This window comes from Petaurus breviceps, unplaced genomic scaffold (assembly GCF_028583685.1).
Source record: "Petaurus breviceps papuanus isolate PSGF00001 unplaced genomic scaffold, PetGlider_PUasm1.0 125, whole genome shotgun sequence".
Taxonomy (NCBI): domain Eukaryota; kingdom Metazoa; phylum Chordata; class Mammalia; order Diprotodontia; family Petauridae; genus Petaurus; species Petaurus breviceps.
The window spans coordinates 9154520-9171305 of NW_027185653.1; the positions used below are offsets into that span (position 1 = coordinate 9154520).

General features: G+C 35.4%; 1 pseudogene; it reads left to right on the forward strand.

The window, feature by feature from the left end:
- Positions 1-15251: 15251 nt before the first annotated feature.
- On the forward strand, positions 15252-15993 carry LOC138163289 (triosephosphate isomerase pseudogene; annotated as a pseudogene).
- Positions 15994-16786: the final 793 nt, after the last annotated feature.

The window sequence follows — 16786 nt, forward strand, 5'->3', positions numbered from 1 at the left end:
GTTCCATAGTTTGCTCCTTTTTGTCCCCAAAGTAATAGTGTAATTTTGGAATCTTCTGTCTGCTTTATTTCCTTTGGCTGGTCATGTCGCCCCTCAGTCACTTGGCCCCTGGGCTTTTTGCCACAGTAGTACTGTGCCACCAGACAGGGAGCTTTTGTCCCAAATGCTGCAGTTTTCTCAGCTGCTGGAGGTATTTGATTGGTGCCCTCTCTGAGGTCTTCACACGCTATGGCAAGCTGTACATACACCCCAGGACCTCCACCCTACACGGTAATCCAGATAAAAACAGGTTCAAGCAAGAGCGATTACCACTCAGACTGGTGGTTGGTCCCCCTACACTCTGCAGGCCAGGAGCTGAAGCTGCCACGTGCTGCTGGCTGGCTGTGCTGGCATCTCCATGGCTTCTCACCCTGAGGGGCAAAAGCCACGCATTCCCACTTACTGGGTCCCAAAGTCCAGACTGCACTGACCTCTCGCTTTGTCCTTTGTATCTATGTGTTGATAAATCTGGAAAGGACCATGGCTGCTCCTGATCTGGATTCCCCCCAGCCGGTGGTTGTTCAGACCCACCCTGGGGCTAATGCTAGATCTTATGTTATCCTGATCATGTTCCGACAATACTAAAATTGTTTCTTCCTGGTTACCTGTAATATTTGCTCCCTGACCTGGGAACTCTGGAATTTGGCTATAATATTCCTAGGAGTTTACATTTTGCAATCATTTTCAAGAGGAGATGAATGAATTCTTTCAATTTCTATTTTACCCTCTAGTTCTAAAATATCAGGGCAATTTTCTTTAAGAATTTCTTAAAGGATTATTTCTAGGTTCTTTTTTTTATCACAGCTTTCAGGCAAGGAACTGTTTTTAAATTTTCTCTCCTACATCTATTTTTCAGGTCAATGGTTTTTCCAATGAGGTATTACACATTTTTTTCTATTTTTTTCACTTGTTTCAATCTGTTTTTAATGTCTTGGTTTCTCATAAAGTCATTAGCTTCCATTTGCTCCATTCTAATTTTGAAGGAATTATTCTCTTCTGTGAGTTTTTGAAATTCCTTTTCCATTAGGAAAAAATTTTTTTAGGGCATTCTTCTCCTCATTGGATTTTTGGGCATCTTTTCCCATTTGAGTTAGTCTGTTTTTTTAAGTTAGTCTGTTATTTTCTTCAGTCAGAACAAACAAGTCGTCTTAAGGACTTTGTTGTTTAAACTTGACTCTAAACTAACTGTCTACTTGATCTGTTTCTCTGTCTTGATAATTCTGTCTGTATATTTTGAAGTTCGGGGTGCTTACCTTTTCCCTTGAATGAGGTAAATGATACATGTTTGACTGATTAAAGTAAGCTTGTTAACCCATTTTGAGTTGCTTTCCTTTATCAAAGCAGATCTAAGAACTTGTGGTGGCAGCAAACCCTGGGGACGCTTGGGGTGCTTGTTGCTACAAGTGGGCTTGGTGTTTTGGTAGTGGGGGGTAGGGCAAAGACGGGGAGAGAAAAAATGTAACTCAAAATCTTATGGTAAGAAATGTTGAAAACTAAAATTAAAGTAATTAAAGATTTGGGAAGAAAAAAAAACAGTCTCAGTTGATTCTTTTGCTATGGTATTGCCCTTGGGCTACTTGTAGATTCACTCTAGCCCAGTGAGCTTGACCTTTTCATTTAGAAAATATTTCAGTAGTTCAGTATCAAAATTCCAAGATGTCTCCAATTCACAATGGAGTATTATTGTCTCTATATTACATTTATAGATGATTATAGATTTGGGGAATAAATGAAATTTACATCCTGAAATAATGATTTCATAACAATTAATTAAATAATACAATTTAGATGATAATAATACACTCAAATAAGTAATAATTTCAATAGGATTTATTTTCTTGCTATGTTAAGTAGCCATGCATACTCAATTTCCTCCACAAGAATCGTGGCAATAGACACTGACAAAAATGCTATTTCTAAATGCCGAAATCCTATAGATTTTTTGTATTCACTGAAATGTAAAGTGACTATAATCTCAAGAATTTTGATATCCCTTTAATCTTTGGATTCTTTGCTTCTGATCAGAAAAGATGATTATAGCACCAAGAATTTGTTGCTCTGAGGCCTATACCTGCTGGCTAGCTTCCTCAAATTAAACATGCTGCCAGCTACCATACATAAGGCCATTTGGCAAAATGAAAAGAAGGGGACAGATGTGCCTAATAAACATGCATATGTGAAAAAGGAAATATTCTTGTTTATCCAAGCTTGTACAAAGGCAGACTGACTGTGAAATGAAAATTTCTAAATATGAAAGAGATCCAGTGTTGGAAATAGCATCTGCCCAATGTAGGGATTCACTGACAGAAAATCTCATAGGAGCTCATAGAGATTAATTTGAGCGCTTTTTTTTTCCTAATGCCATTTAGGTGAGCATACTGATAGTGAGATATAAGAATATGATCTCTTATGGTTAGGTCAATTAAAGAGCTAATAAGAGAATGTGAGGGATATCAGTCATTTGACCTTATTTAAAAATCATTAAAGAATATATTTATATTTGTGATCAAGAGAATAAAGTGAAAATTCTTAGTGAACAATATGAATGAAAGTTCCTTTTTCCTTCAAGAAAATGTTGTTTGTAACTACTTAATGTACTTGTCAGTCAGTAGGTTAATGAACATATCTAAGCAATAAATAATAATAATAAGATACCTATGAGCCAGGCATTGTTCTAATTTCTGAGCTGTCAGAGAGCGATGTATGATATGATGTATGATCCCGCTCTCAAGGATATCATAAGCGCAGTATATGGTATCATTGACTTTAAAACAGTTTTATCTAATATACTTGGTATAACACACGGAGAGCCTAAATTCTTCATTAGTATCCATAAAGTAATAACTGAATAAGATTAAAGAACACTGAAAATATCTTCTGTGATGGAGTTTTAAGTTCTTTGAGAGCATAGACTCTTTGGTTTTTGTCTGTGTACCTGTAACATGTGTTTTATAGATAAGACATGTTTGATAAAATTTAGCTGACCTGAACAGAAGAATGAAGGATGAGAAAGCATGGGTGGTTGTGATCTGTACTATTATATAGAGTCCTCATATCAATAATATTCAGTAGATTCATGAGATCATATATATATATATATATATATATATATTTCTATGTGGAATGATCAAATAAATCTAGTATTATGAATTTAGATTCTTGAGATAGAAGGAAATGCAACAGTTAGAGAAAGGCAAAATTCTAATATATTTCAGTCTGGAAAAAAAGACCTCTAGTCTAACATATTAATTTTATCTCTTAAGGTGTTTTAAATAGCATTGTTTTTTTTTTCTTTACTGCCTCTCTATACCCAAAATAAATTGTTCCTCTCAGGTCTCTTCTGAAAGCTGAGATAAATCAACCTTATATTCTGACTTTAAGCCTTGGCAAATTTGATGTAATTATAGCTGCCAACCAGGGTGCTCTGAATTTCACATGTCCCTTTGTAGTTCATTCTGTTGTTTTTTCATAGGAAGAGCATTATGATCAGTAATCCACAAAAGTATTAGTCCACTCAATTCAGTGATAGCACCATGCATTTCTTTTGGTTTTGTTTATGTTGTTTTTTTCTATCACCGACATTTCCAAATATATTCCTCTCCTGTTAAACAAACCACATGTGAGAACAAAGATTTTTCAAAAGAGAAAAGAAAACCAAGCAAATCTCATCCATCAATTTAGTCTCCCATCTCCTAAATATAGGACATGGATGTGATGATCTTATAATTTCTTCGAGGTGAAACTTGGTCACAATTACACCTTTTTTCAGTGTTTTTTGTTTGTTTGGTTGCAATTGCTGTTCTTTTCATCTACATGTTTGTAGTTATTTTGAATATTGTTTTGCTCCTTCTGTTTACTTATTTCCAAACCCCTTCATATAAGCTCCTCAAATCATGCTTCCATAAACTCTTCATATTAGCCTTCTAAATAGCACAGTAATGTGTATCACAATCCCTTTGTCCATTACCAAATAGTAATTGGAAATTATCCCACGTTTATTGTCATTTGGAGGATATTGGACCTGCTGGACCAATTTCATCCCAAATTCAGGGAAAACAATATATTTACCTCACTATTGTGCTACAACTATTCCCCTCCCCAATAGCTTAAGAAAATTTCCTTATTAGTTTATATTTAAGGCAGGTACTCAGATTCAATGCATTTCCTTGTTTGATCTGAATATTTTAGTATAGGAAATGATATGACAGTTTGACACAGCATGAGTTAGTAAATAGGGAAATGCAGAGGAAGAAAGGTGCAGACCACATTCCAAAAAGCTTATCAGAACTCTTTTATCCCTGCTGTTGTTTCTGACCAAGCTGAATGAGTGAACTGGATGGGAGATAAAGACATTGCAACTTAGATAGTCTACACAAAAATAATAAACATGACAAAACAAAGATTCTTTGAAGATTTCACTTCTAAAGTAGAAATAGCCATTAAGTGAGAGGGTTGGGACTCAAACAAAGGCCTTGAGACTACTGCAAATTACAAAATGCAACTACAATAATAAAAATAATATAGTTTTCTATAACTATTGAAAATCAAATTTCCCAGAATAAAGCTATTCTCCATAATATATTGTCATGGCAGAACAATATTCATTTTACACTATTTTGCATGTTTGGGGCAATCAATTACCCTGTAATCAGCTTTGTCAGTGAAGATTGCTATTAAAGCTATACTTTACACTAAATGAAATTTTTGTACAGGTCCTCTGATGCTAAAGTGAATTTTTGTTGTACCCCATTTATCAAATCATCATCATCGTCATTATCATCTTCGAAGTGACAATTAACAGGTTAGCCTAGTAGTTGGGACTACCTAAGTTCAAATATTACTTAAGACACCTATTACCTGTGTGACCTGGAGTAAATCATTTGACTTCTCAATTTGTCTCTGTTTCTTCAAAGGTAAAATAAAGATAACAATAGCATATAACTCCCACCGTCTTTTGGAAAGGAAAACTGAGATATGTTTGTAAATCACTTTTTTAAAGTTTAAAATATTTCAGGAAAGGTAGCTGTTATTTTGATTTTGCTCTGGTTGTTGTTAGAGTTGTTACCGTTAATATTTTTTGAAGTAGACTCTAAGTTGAGGACGAAAATGCTTAAAATAAACAGTTGTCTGTGGTGTAATTGTGAGCACATACACAAAGCCCTAAATGAATATGGACAAGGATAGAGTAGAAAATGCTATTTTCAAAATCTAACATGAATTACTATTTTTTTTTACTATGGGGTGGGGGGATCCATCATTATCTCTACTGGCATAATTATGGTTCATGATAGCATATTAACTGAAGATGGAGCAACTTATAAGGATTCAGGAGACCTAGATTCTAGCTTCAGCTACACTTTGGTGTTTGGATATCATTTTCCTCATCTTTAAAATGAAGGGATTAGTCTGAATGATTACTTCTTTTTTTCTCAATTAACACTCTATACCTCTCGGTTCTAGTGGATGTTAGACTGAAACTATATAGAGACTTCCAGTTCAGCAAGCATTAGTTCCAATATGTGTTTTGGGGGGATTAATTTAGAAAAATTAAACATAATAAAAGTGACCTTTGCAGGTTTATTGAAGTTCAAGTTGTATGTCAATATAGTATTTTTTTTACTTCTCTCAAGTTTCATTTTTTTAAATATATATTTTAAATAACCTTACCAGAATTTCTATTTTAGTACTTAAAATAATAATGATATTATCTATTGAACATAGGTTTTGAAAGCACTCTATACACATTAACTCATTTAATCAAGATTAAGTGAGGATTTCAACCTGTCTTTTAATTACAATAACTTCAAGTCATCAAGAATGAATTATTAAAGGCAAATAAAGATTTCCCCCTACCTCCACTCTACTAAATTTTACTGTATTTTCAAGTAAAATGAAAACTATATTATTAACATAAACTTGAATGAAATCATCACGATGAACAATGAAAGACTGTAGAAAAATCTTGGACATACCAAGCCAGAGAACACAAGTCATCAGAGTTCAGAGAAAGGATCATGTTTCATGGTCATAGCAAAGCTCATTATTGGAGGGGAATGCCAAAAGATATTGAATACAGGGGTCACCTTGGAGAGTCTCTTCTATTTATATCTGACTTAAAGGCTCTTCTCTCACCTAGCCAGTACATGTGTTTCTTACCACATCATCCTGCCCACATCCCAAATATGCCAATTAATGGTACACTGAATTAAAATAATTTGTTATGAGAAGAGCAATACTACATAATTCTGCTGTCGTGGCAATAGAGAAATTTACTGATTTTTTTTTCAATCAATCATATGTTATAGAGCATAAAGTAGCATGTTGCAAAGAATCTTTGTTTAACTCTTTGGATTAACACTTCAAAGACACACATTAAGTTCTTTCTTTAAAACAGTTTCTATCTTATTGCCTTGTAGATCTTCCTCCCAAGTCCTCTTTTTTTCTCATGTCTCTAAGTAAAATTAACCCTAATTCTCCATGATGATATAGAAAATAGAAGTATTTTTCCATGCAAAGAGGTTTATTTTGCCTCTGAATATATAGTTCATCTGTTCTCCCCCTGGTCATTTTATTTTTCCCATTTTCCATGAGATATTTTGTTTTTTGTATCTATGCCTTTTCAGATCTCTGGTATCAGTTACCTCCAAAAACAGTAATTGCCATCCTGTGAGGCAGGTCTCTCTAAACACAAAATCCTTTAAGATGACACCCATTGTGATATCCCAAGTTCTCATTACAAGATATCTCTCTTCCCCGTGCTTTCATTCTTTGATGTGATCCCCTCATACTACATAAATAAGTAGTATTTTCACCTCTTTCAATCCCTTCCTTGATTTCTCACCCTTCCCGATATGATTTGCTTTTCTTCTCAGGAGATGAGAGGAGTTATTTTCCCTTCATTATTCTCTTAGTTCTGACCTCTGCAGCAAAACAGAATGAATTTTTTTCTTTTTCACATAATTCTATATAGCTATAATACATTTGATGCAACCCATTCCAACCATTGTTGAGTGTTAATCTGGCTTGAAAGACCCAGTTCATTGAAACATTTATGGACTGATCTCTAATTCCCTTTGCCTATTACCATTGTCCTCTGGATGGATTCTAGCTTGGCAAAGTTCTTCATGTCTGCGGGACTCAGGACTCTGCAAAGTATTTCAAGTATGAGCAATATGACAATGTATAGTGTGACTACCTCCTCTCTTGTTCTAGATATTATGCTTCTCTTACTGAATTCTATGAATATGTTAATTTTTCTTCTACTATGTAATATTATTGTCTCATATTATGCTTGGAATTAATTATGCTTTAACATACATTATTTCCTTGAGTCTTTTTTTAAAATATAACTGTTGTTTTTTATAATAGCAACTCAGAATTTAAAATTTAGCACTTGTTTCTTAAACAGCATTACTGCTTAGTCAGTCAATGTAGAAGGTCTGACTTGGAGGGAGGAAAGAGCATTAGCTTTTTTATTTCATGGTCTAGGTCCAACTCTTATCTCACCCATTCCTCACATAGTCCCCAAGTTTTGAGCAAATCATTCAATCTCTTGGTTTTAACTTCCTCATCCAATAAAATGATAGAGCTACATCAGACTATTTCTGGGTGCTCTTGCAGCCCTGAAATTATAAGTAAAGCATAGTATTTCCATTTTAAAAATAAGGGAAAGTGAGACAGATTATTGAAGGATTTGGCTATAGCTACTCTAGTCACACAGGTAAGAAAGAAGTATGAAAGCCAAATTTGAACCAATTTTACTTTCATTTCAATTCTAGTGTGTGTCTGTGTGTATGTGTGTTTTAACTATACAACTTTTCTCAGATATATTTGCCTACTATAAACTTCTTGGGAATATATTAGTTATATGAGACTATTGTTCTAATAGAGATGAAAGTACTAGATACTACCATCTAGTTTTTCTGTATACTCCTGTATGAGATTGTAACTAGGACCAGGGAGAGTCAGAAATCTTGAAAGGAAAAAGTATGGGAGAAATATTTTCTTGGTCTCAAAGAGAATTGGTCAAAGGTACTAAGTGGGGAATTATTGCTTGTGTCCTAATCCTGGGGAAAAGTGCAAGGCATTCACTCATATTAATCTAATCATTTATTAATATAAGTAAGTTAGAGGTTCTCAAAGCTAACTGAAGGACTCTTTTGAATGTCAGAAAAGCAGGTCTCTGAGCCTGATTAGGAAAAAGACAGAATTGTATTTAACAACCCAGAGGATTAATGTCTTTGACTATTTCATGGTACAAGCTATGACAGTCTTGTAAGGAAGAGTGAGAAAATGACAAATGCAAACACAAGAGTGAGAAAAGGAGGTAGCAGATGCTGGACAGAGCAGTAATAATGAGAGCCTGGAGTAAAGTGAAGAATTTCAGGCCCAATTTGACACATTCAGGAATACAATTAAGGACTGGGAGAGTAGGCAAGTAATGATGGTAACTCCAGATCAAGCTGAGGAATTCCTGTTTCAAAATGCAAGGTGTAGGAAGTAGACTCCGATTAGCAAGGCATAGAGCCCTAATGGGGTGGGGGGCAGGGAGGAAACCTATAGCTTTTCATGAGTGAAACTTTAAGTCACATAAAAGGTAGGTCCTAGGGAAGTATTTGGCTGGTTTTTTTTGTGTGGGGCAATTGGGGTTAAGTGACTTGCCCAAGGTCACACAGCTAATTTTTGTGTTGAGTGTTTAGAATGGACCTGAACTCAGTTCCTCCTGACTCCAGGGCCTATGCTCTATTCACTGTGCCACCTAGATGCCCCAAGTATTTTTTTTAATAATCCTGAAATCTTTTCCTTTTTGTGGACAATGGCAATGCTTAATCATAGAGTAGTAATGTTACTATGAAGCAACTGTTTTAAAAAGGAGGTATCTTAACCAGTGAAAAAGCTTTTTTACTCTCTGAATACTTGGCTTTTGGGCCTTTTGCATTTCTGGACTATGTGTGATTATTGGGTTTATATCCCATTGTTATAACCTTGGTGCTTGCAAGGGAAATTAAAGTAACTAAATGGTACCAAGATGAGAGGTAGAAACAAGGGAAATTTACATATTTCCAGGGGAAAGCTCAAATTGGTGTACAAGCCATGAAGAGATAAATGATATGATGACCTAATATTGAACCTGGTTCATGTGATTCCAAACATACTATTTTGATTGTTCTTAATCATTGCTTCCAAAAGTGCAAAATGTAATTTTTTAATTAGGTCCACCAACTCTTTCACAAGTTCATGCTAAGTGCCAAAAATAGTTAATGATCATGATTATGTCAATAATATTTACATGCTAATGAAATTCCTAAGTGGAGATCAAATTGACAGATTTTTGAAATAAAAATACAAGGAATGTGAAAAGAATTCAATTGGGAGATATGTGTCCTTCAATTTTACCATAAATTAATAAAACTAAGAAGCATCAAAGCAATTAAATATGAAAAGTTTTTAAACTGAAGTTTTCAAAATCATTATCTACAATCAAATCAGAATATATGACAATAAACCTGAGCTCTTCCACACAGAGTTGTTACTGTGTCTCAAATAGGTAACATAGTAGTTAATATAGTATGTATTATTGGCAAAAAGCCTTCTCAAACTCAATGTAACTGGTATTTCCTGCATTCTGTAGTTGTCTAATCTTTTATTTGTCACACCATTGCTTACAAATATAATATTTTTCATCTTTCATTACTCTTTTATTTTTTCCTGGGGACTTTTTTTGTACTGATACATATCTCTGAGTGAAAAAAAAATTGCTTTTTCCCCCTTTTTGTGGTTCTATATTTTTGTTACATCTACAGTCAATTGAAAAGAAATACTCTCTTTTTTTCTGAAGCAAATCATATTAATATGCTTTGTTTCACTGCTCAGAGCCTTGTAAGGACAAATAGATCATAAAATGTTGCACAAATCAAATTCAAACTGCTGCAGAGGCAATGGGGATAGTAAAAATATTATGCTTTGGTTTTAGTTTAGAATGATACATTTTCTATATGATAATACACATAAAAATTGCAACATTTCTCCTATAGAGATTCCATACACATTTAGATCAAAGTTGTGGTTTCAGATTGAGTTGGTATAATTTGTAAATGAATCTGATACTCAAATTTGAAAATAAATTGAAATTTATTTGCATTTTGTTCTATGGTTTTTTTAAATTTAAGAAGCCAAAATAACTTGTAAGGAAGGTAATTATTTTTGTCATTCATAAAAAATATACACAGGTTCAAGGTGCTTTACACAGTGAAAAAAACTAAGAGAGGAAAGAAGGAAATACTACAAGTCTTTGTCAAGAATAGTATCCAATCAAACTATAATTATTCTGATTAAGCATGTACTATCTTCTACGTATTATGTTAACATAATGGATACAATGAAAAAAATTTTATCTACCATGAAGGAGGTTATATTCTATAAGAGGAGACAAAATATCCACGAACAGATATATTGTATATGTATTTTGTATAAGCATGCATGCATGTGTATACACACAAAAACACACATATTCACGTACACATACTCATACACAAACATACACTTACAGACATTCACATGCACATACACATATATGTGCATACATATATACATATGCACACAATCACATGAACATGCATGTGTACTTGTGCAGGTACATATTCATGTACACATGCACATACACATACATGTACACATACATAGTGGTGTGTATATGCATACATTGTTGCATGTGTGTGTGTATGAGAAAGAATCTAAGAATTACCTTATATTGGGGGTGAGGGATGGTTTTGTACTAACAGTTATGACTCTAGCTTTGATCTGAGATCACAAGAAAGTTGACCTGCAGATTCAAAGATATATGGGACCTAAAGCTTTTTAGTCATTTCCCAATAATATCTAACTCTACATTATGCCCTCTGGGGTTTTCTTAGCAAAGATATTGGTGCAGTTTGTCATTTTCTTCTGCAGGTCATTTTACAAGGAGGAACTGAAGCAACAGGGTTAAGTAACATGGCCAGGGTCACACAGTTATTAAATATTTGAGATTAGATTTGAACTCAGGAAGATGAGTCTTTCCTGACTCTAGGCTCAGCACTTTATCTATTGTGGACCTACATTCCCACAAATTACAAAATGTATACACTTTGGGTTTCGTTACTATTTTGTTTTGTTTTTGGATAAGTTCATGTCAGAAGAAAATCAATTGATCTGGAATTCTAGAACTACGTGACATAGTTTCTTTGTTCTTACATGAATCACTGCTAAAATAATTACAGAAAGGATAGGTACTCATGGTGGGGTTTTTTGTTTGTCTTTTGGTGATAATGAGGAATTTTTAAATAAAGAGGTCACTATTGTAAGGAGCACTGTCGAGGGATCTGAGGGGTCTGCCATGGGTGTGTTCTGAGGGGTCTGATGAAAAAGAGATAAAATAAGGGATTTTTTTTGCCTCAGATAAAAGAGGCAAATGGATTATCATTTAACCATTTCCTGTCTAACCTATTAGAGAAAAAATTTGCGTATAAGAATGGAACTGAAAATTAGTTGAACTCATTCTGGTTACTTTTGGAGCTCTGAAAAGGTAAAAGTGTCACTTGTAATTAAATGCTAAACATAAGTCAGGATTTATTACACTATTTGGCATTAAGACAAATTGGGATAATACTGAATCTGAAAAAAGAAACTCCTCAGAAGTTTTGAGCTCTCCAGTACATGGGAGAAGGGACAAAGTGTGTCACTGGGTTTTTTTTTTACAGAGTCCCACTCCCTCTAACTAGCAAGTTAAAAGCTTTCACTTTCTAAACAATTTTTAATAAATAAACATAGCACTGAAGCTTACTGAAGTAGGAGTTAAATAAGCTGAAAACATTTTACAAAAATTTATTAAAGTGTCTCATCCATAATGAGTTGCAAAAAGAGAGAGTGCTGATGAATAATAGGGAATTTGAGTTACCCTTCCCTATCTGACAAAAAGGGAGGAAGCATATAAATTTATCAATGACCCCACTAGCAACAGGCTTGAGGCACCCTGAAGCCCACACACTTTTATGTAAGCAGATGAACCTCTCCAATCAAGCCCCAAAATCCACAATCAGACTCTGCAACTATACATAGAGGAGAAAAACCTCTGCACTTGATAAGCCCAATTTCCTTTCTTCTGAAAAAGAGAAAGGGAGAGAATCTGAATCTCAATTCTTAAAAAAATAATAATAATAATCCTGGAAAGGAGGGAAAAAAATGGAGCACAATTGTTGGAATTTTGAACTGATCCAACAATTCTGGAGAGCAATTTGAAACTATGAACAAGGGTCTATGAAACTCTGCATACCTCTTGATCTAGAAATACTGTTCCTAGATCTTTATCACAAAGAGATCATAAAAAGGGTAAAGGACCCTCATGAACAAAAATATTTAGAGCAGCTTTGTTAGTGGTGGCAAAGAACTCAAAATTGAGGGAATGCCCATAAATTTGAGTAAATTGTGGTATATGAAAGTGGAGAGGAGCCAAGGTGGCAGCATAGAAGCAGAAAGACACCCTGCACTCTCAAATAACCACGTCAAATACCTATAAAAATTACTCTGAACAAATTTGTGGCTATAGAACCCACAGACTGACAGGAAGGGTCAGATAGCAGTATGCTGGGAACTGCACCCAGCCCCATTAGTCCACAGTTTTAGCCTCAGGGCAGCTCAACCTGGAGGGACTCTGGGAGAAGAGATCACCAACACCTGTAGTGGTTTCCAGTATTATCAACCATAAAGTCCAAAACAAAGTCAGAGGTCAGTGGACTTTGGGAAGAGGGAGTCTGGGAAAGCAATCTGGCCTCTGTCTCCCAGAGGAAGAAGTGGCTGAGGCACTGAACTAATGGGTGAGAAGGCACCGAACTGATAGCTCTAGCAGATGAGAAAACCAGAGAGATTTGAGATAAAGCTTTCCTCTCTGGTAGCAGAGTTCTACTGTGGCAAAAAGCTCAAAAGTCAAGTAATTGAGTGGCAACATGAGCAAGCAAAGGAAGCAAAGCAAGCACAGCAATCCAACTTTGGACTCATTTTGGGTACAAAAAGGATCAAAACATGGAATAGGAGGAAGACAAGGTAGTCAGAAATCAAAAATCCAAAAGTTTCCAAGAAAATATATGGATATATGTTACTGGCCATAGAGGAGCTTAAGAAGAATTTTGAAAACAAAATAAGAGAAGTGGAGGAAAAATTGGGAAAAGAAATGAGAATGATGCAAGAAAATCATAAACAGAGAGTCAACAACTGGACTGAAGAAAATAACACCTAAAAAACAGAGTAACTGAAATGAGAAAAGAGGCTCAAAAAGCCAATGAGGAGAATTTGTCCTATGGAAAAAGAATCTCAAAAGCTCACTGAAGAGAATCATTCCTTTAAAATTAGATTGGAGCAAATGTAAGCTAGTGACTTTACGAGACATCAAGATACTATTAAACAGATCCAAACAAATGAAAAAATAGAAGGCAATGTGAAATATCTCATTAAAAGCCACTGAACTGGAAAATAGATCCAGTAGAGGTCATTTTAAAATTATTGGAGTACCTGAATACCATGATCAAAAAAAAAAAAGAACCTAGAAATCATCCTTCAAGAATTTCTCAAGGAAAATCACCCTTATATTTTAGAACTAGAGGACAAAATAGAGGTTGAAAGAATCCACCAATGCCCTCTTGAAAAAGATACCAAAAGGAAAATGCCTAGGAATATTATAGCTAGGTTCTGGAATTCCCAGATCAAGGAGAAAATATTGCAAGGACCCAAGAGGAAACAATTTTCATACTGTGGAAATACAATCAGGATAACACAAGATCTGGCAGCTTCTACATTGAGGGATTGAAGGGCTTGGAATATGATATTCTGGAGGTCAAAGGAGCTGGGATTAAAAATTAAATTAAGAATCACCTACCCATCAAAACAGAGCATCATGTTTCAGGGGAAAATATGGTCATTCAATGAAATGGAGAACTTTCAAGTATTCTTGGTGAAAAAAAAACAGTTGAATAGAAAATTTGATATTCAGATACAAGAAGCAAGAGAAGTATGAGAAGATAAACAGGTAAAAGAAATCATAAGGAAACTACCAAATTTGAACTATTTACATTTCTACATGGAAACATTATAATTGTAACCTAAGAAACCTTTCTCAGTTTGAGAATACTTGAAGGGAATATAAATGTACACACACACACACACACACACACACACACACACACACACACACACACACACCTTGTCAATATAGGAGGTTATATGGGCGTATGAATTCATATGTGAGTGTTTGTATATATGTGTACAGGTATACATAGAGAGCACAGAACCATGTTGAATAGGAAGGGATGATACCCAAAATGTGTAATTGAGAGGGTGAGAGAGGAATGTAATAAGAGGAGATGGGGAGAGTCAGAATGAGGTAATTTATCCCATATAGAAGAGGCAAGGCAACTGTTAAAATGAAGGAGAAGAGCAGGAAGGCAAAAAGGAATGAGTCAATCTTACTCTCATGGTATTTGGCTTAGGGAGGAAATGAAATATACACTAAATAATGTATCTCGCTTAAAGGAGAGTAGGGGGAAAGGGATGAGATGATTGTGGGGAGGCCAGTTTGAGGGGGAAAGAAGTTGGAAGCATGCACTTCTGAAAATGCACAGGGTCAAAGTATAGAATAGAACAAGTGGGGCCAGGATAAGATGGGGGAAAATATAGTCAATCTTTTACAATATATACACTATGGAAATGTTTTGCATAGCTGCACATGTAATACCTATATTGAATTGCTTATCTTCCCAATAAGAGTGGGTGATGAGGGAGGAAGGGAAAGAATCTGGAGTCCAAAGTTTTAAAATCAAATGTTTGAATACATATGTGTGTATGTATGTGTGTGTATACAAATGGAAAATAAAATATACAGTCACTGGTGTATATAGATCTATCTTTCCATGATGGAAAGTTGCAGGGGTAATGGGGGAGAACATAGGGGAGAGCCAATTGGGGTAGGGGGTATACAGTTGGATCGGTGTTTTGGGGTGGTAGGTAGGGGAAATATGGGGAGAAAATTTGTAGCTCAAAATCTTGTGGCAATAAATGATGTAAAATAATAATAAAAATTTAATTTGAAATAAGTTATGGAATACTAAAGTGCTTTAAGAAATGATGAGGTGCTCTACTGCTGACCTTCAACATCTTCTAGAGTTATTACCCATTACTGATGAGCCATGGCATCATGAAACTTCTTCGTCAGGGGTTATTGGAAGATGAATGGGAGCAAGAAGTGTCTGGGGGAGCTCATCACTTCCATCAATGGGGCCAAGGTGCCCACCAACACAAAAGTGGTATGTGGAGTCCCTGATATCTACCTTGACTTTGTTCATGAGAAATTGGATGTAAAAATTGGTTTAATTGCTCAGAACTGCTACAAGGTGACCAAAGGTACATTTACTGCGGAGATCAGCCCTGTCATGTTTAAGGACTGTGGGGTCAACTGGATGATCCTAGGACATTCTGAAAGATACATATCTTTGGGGAGTTAGATGAACTCATTGGACAGAAGGTATTCTCTGTCAGAAGACCCAGAAATGATTACCTGTATTCGTGAGAAGTTGGATGATAGGGAATTTGGAATCACTGAGAAGATAGCTTTTGACCAGACCAAGGCAGATAACATGAAGGACTGATGCAAAGTCATCTTAGCTTATGAAGCAATCTGGGCTATTGGTACTGGCAAAGGATCTATGCCCCAGCAGGCACATGAAGTACATGAGAAGCTTTGGTGCTGGCTTAAGGCCCACATCTAAGACACTATATCACAATCTACCAGAATAATTCATGGAGGGTCTGTAACCAGGCCCAACTGTAATGATCTGGCATGTCAGCCTGATGCCTGATGTGAATGGCTTTCTGGTGGGTGAAGCTTCCCTTAAGGCTGAATTCCTGGAAAACATCCAAGACAAAAACTGAGCCCTTCATGTGGCCTTCTGACTCTCTTACATGCAGAACTGGAACAAGGCCACATAAGTCTGCTTTCCTCTCCCCTTCCCATGTGATTGTAATATTGCAATGCTGATTCCCCGTCCCCATCCCCCCCGCATCTATGCTCCAATTCAAACTGCTCCTTCCTCCAACTTGTAGATTGTGTACACCAATTCTCCGCTCCTTAGCTCTTCCACCAATGGACCAGGTCTTTCGCTATTTACTGTAAATTTGAAGTAAAAAAGTAAAAAAACAACAAAAAAAGATGAGCTGGTGAATTTCAGAAAAAAAAAAAACAATCTGGAAAGACTTACATGAAGAGTTGCTGAGTGAAGTGAGCAGAACCAGAAGAAGATTGTGCTGTTTCTGTAGTAAGAACTTCGTGCAATGATCAACTTTGATAGACCTTGCTATTCTCAGCGATACATTGATATATAAGGTAATTCCAAAAAACCCCATAATAACAAGTGCTACTCACATGCAGAGGAAGAACTATGACATCTGAATATAGCTTGAAACATAAAATTTTCTCTTTTTTTCTTTCTTTCTTTATTTCTCAAGGTTTTCTCCTTTTGCTCTTATTTTTCTTTCATAACAAGACTGATGTGTAAAAATGTTTATTATGATTCTACCTATATATATGGCCTATATGAGATTTGTTGCCATTTTGGGAAGGGAAAAGAGAGAAAAGGAAAAGGGAAGGAAGGAGGGAGAAAAAAATTCAAAACTCAAACTTTTATAAAAGTAGATGTTGAAAATTAAACATAAACAATTCATTACT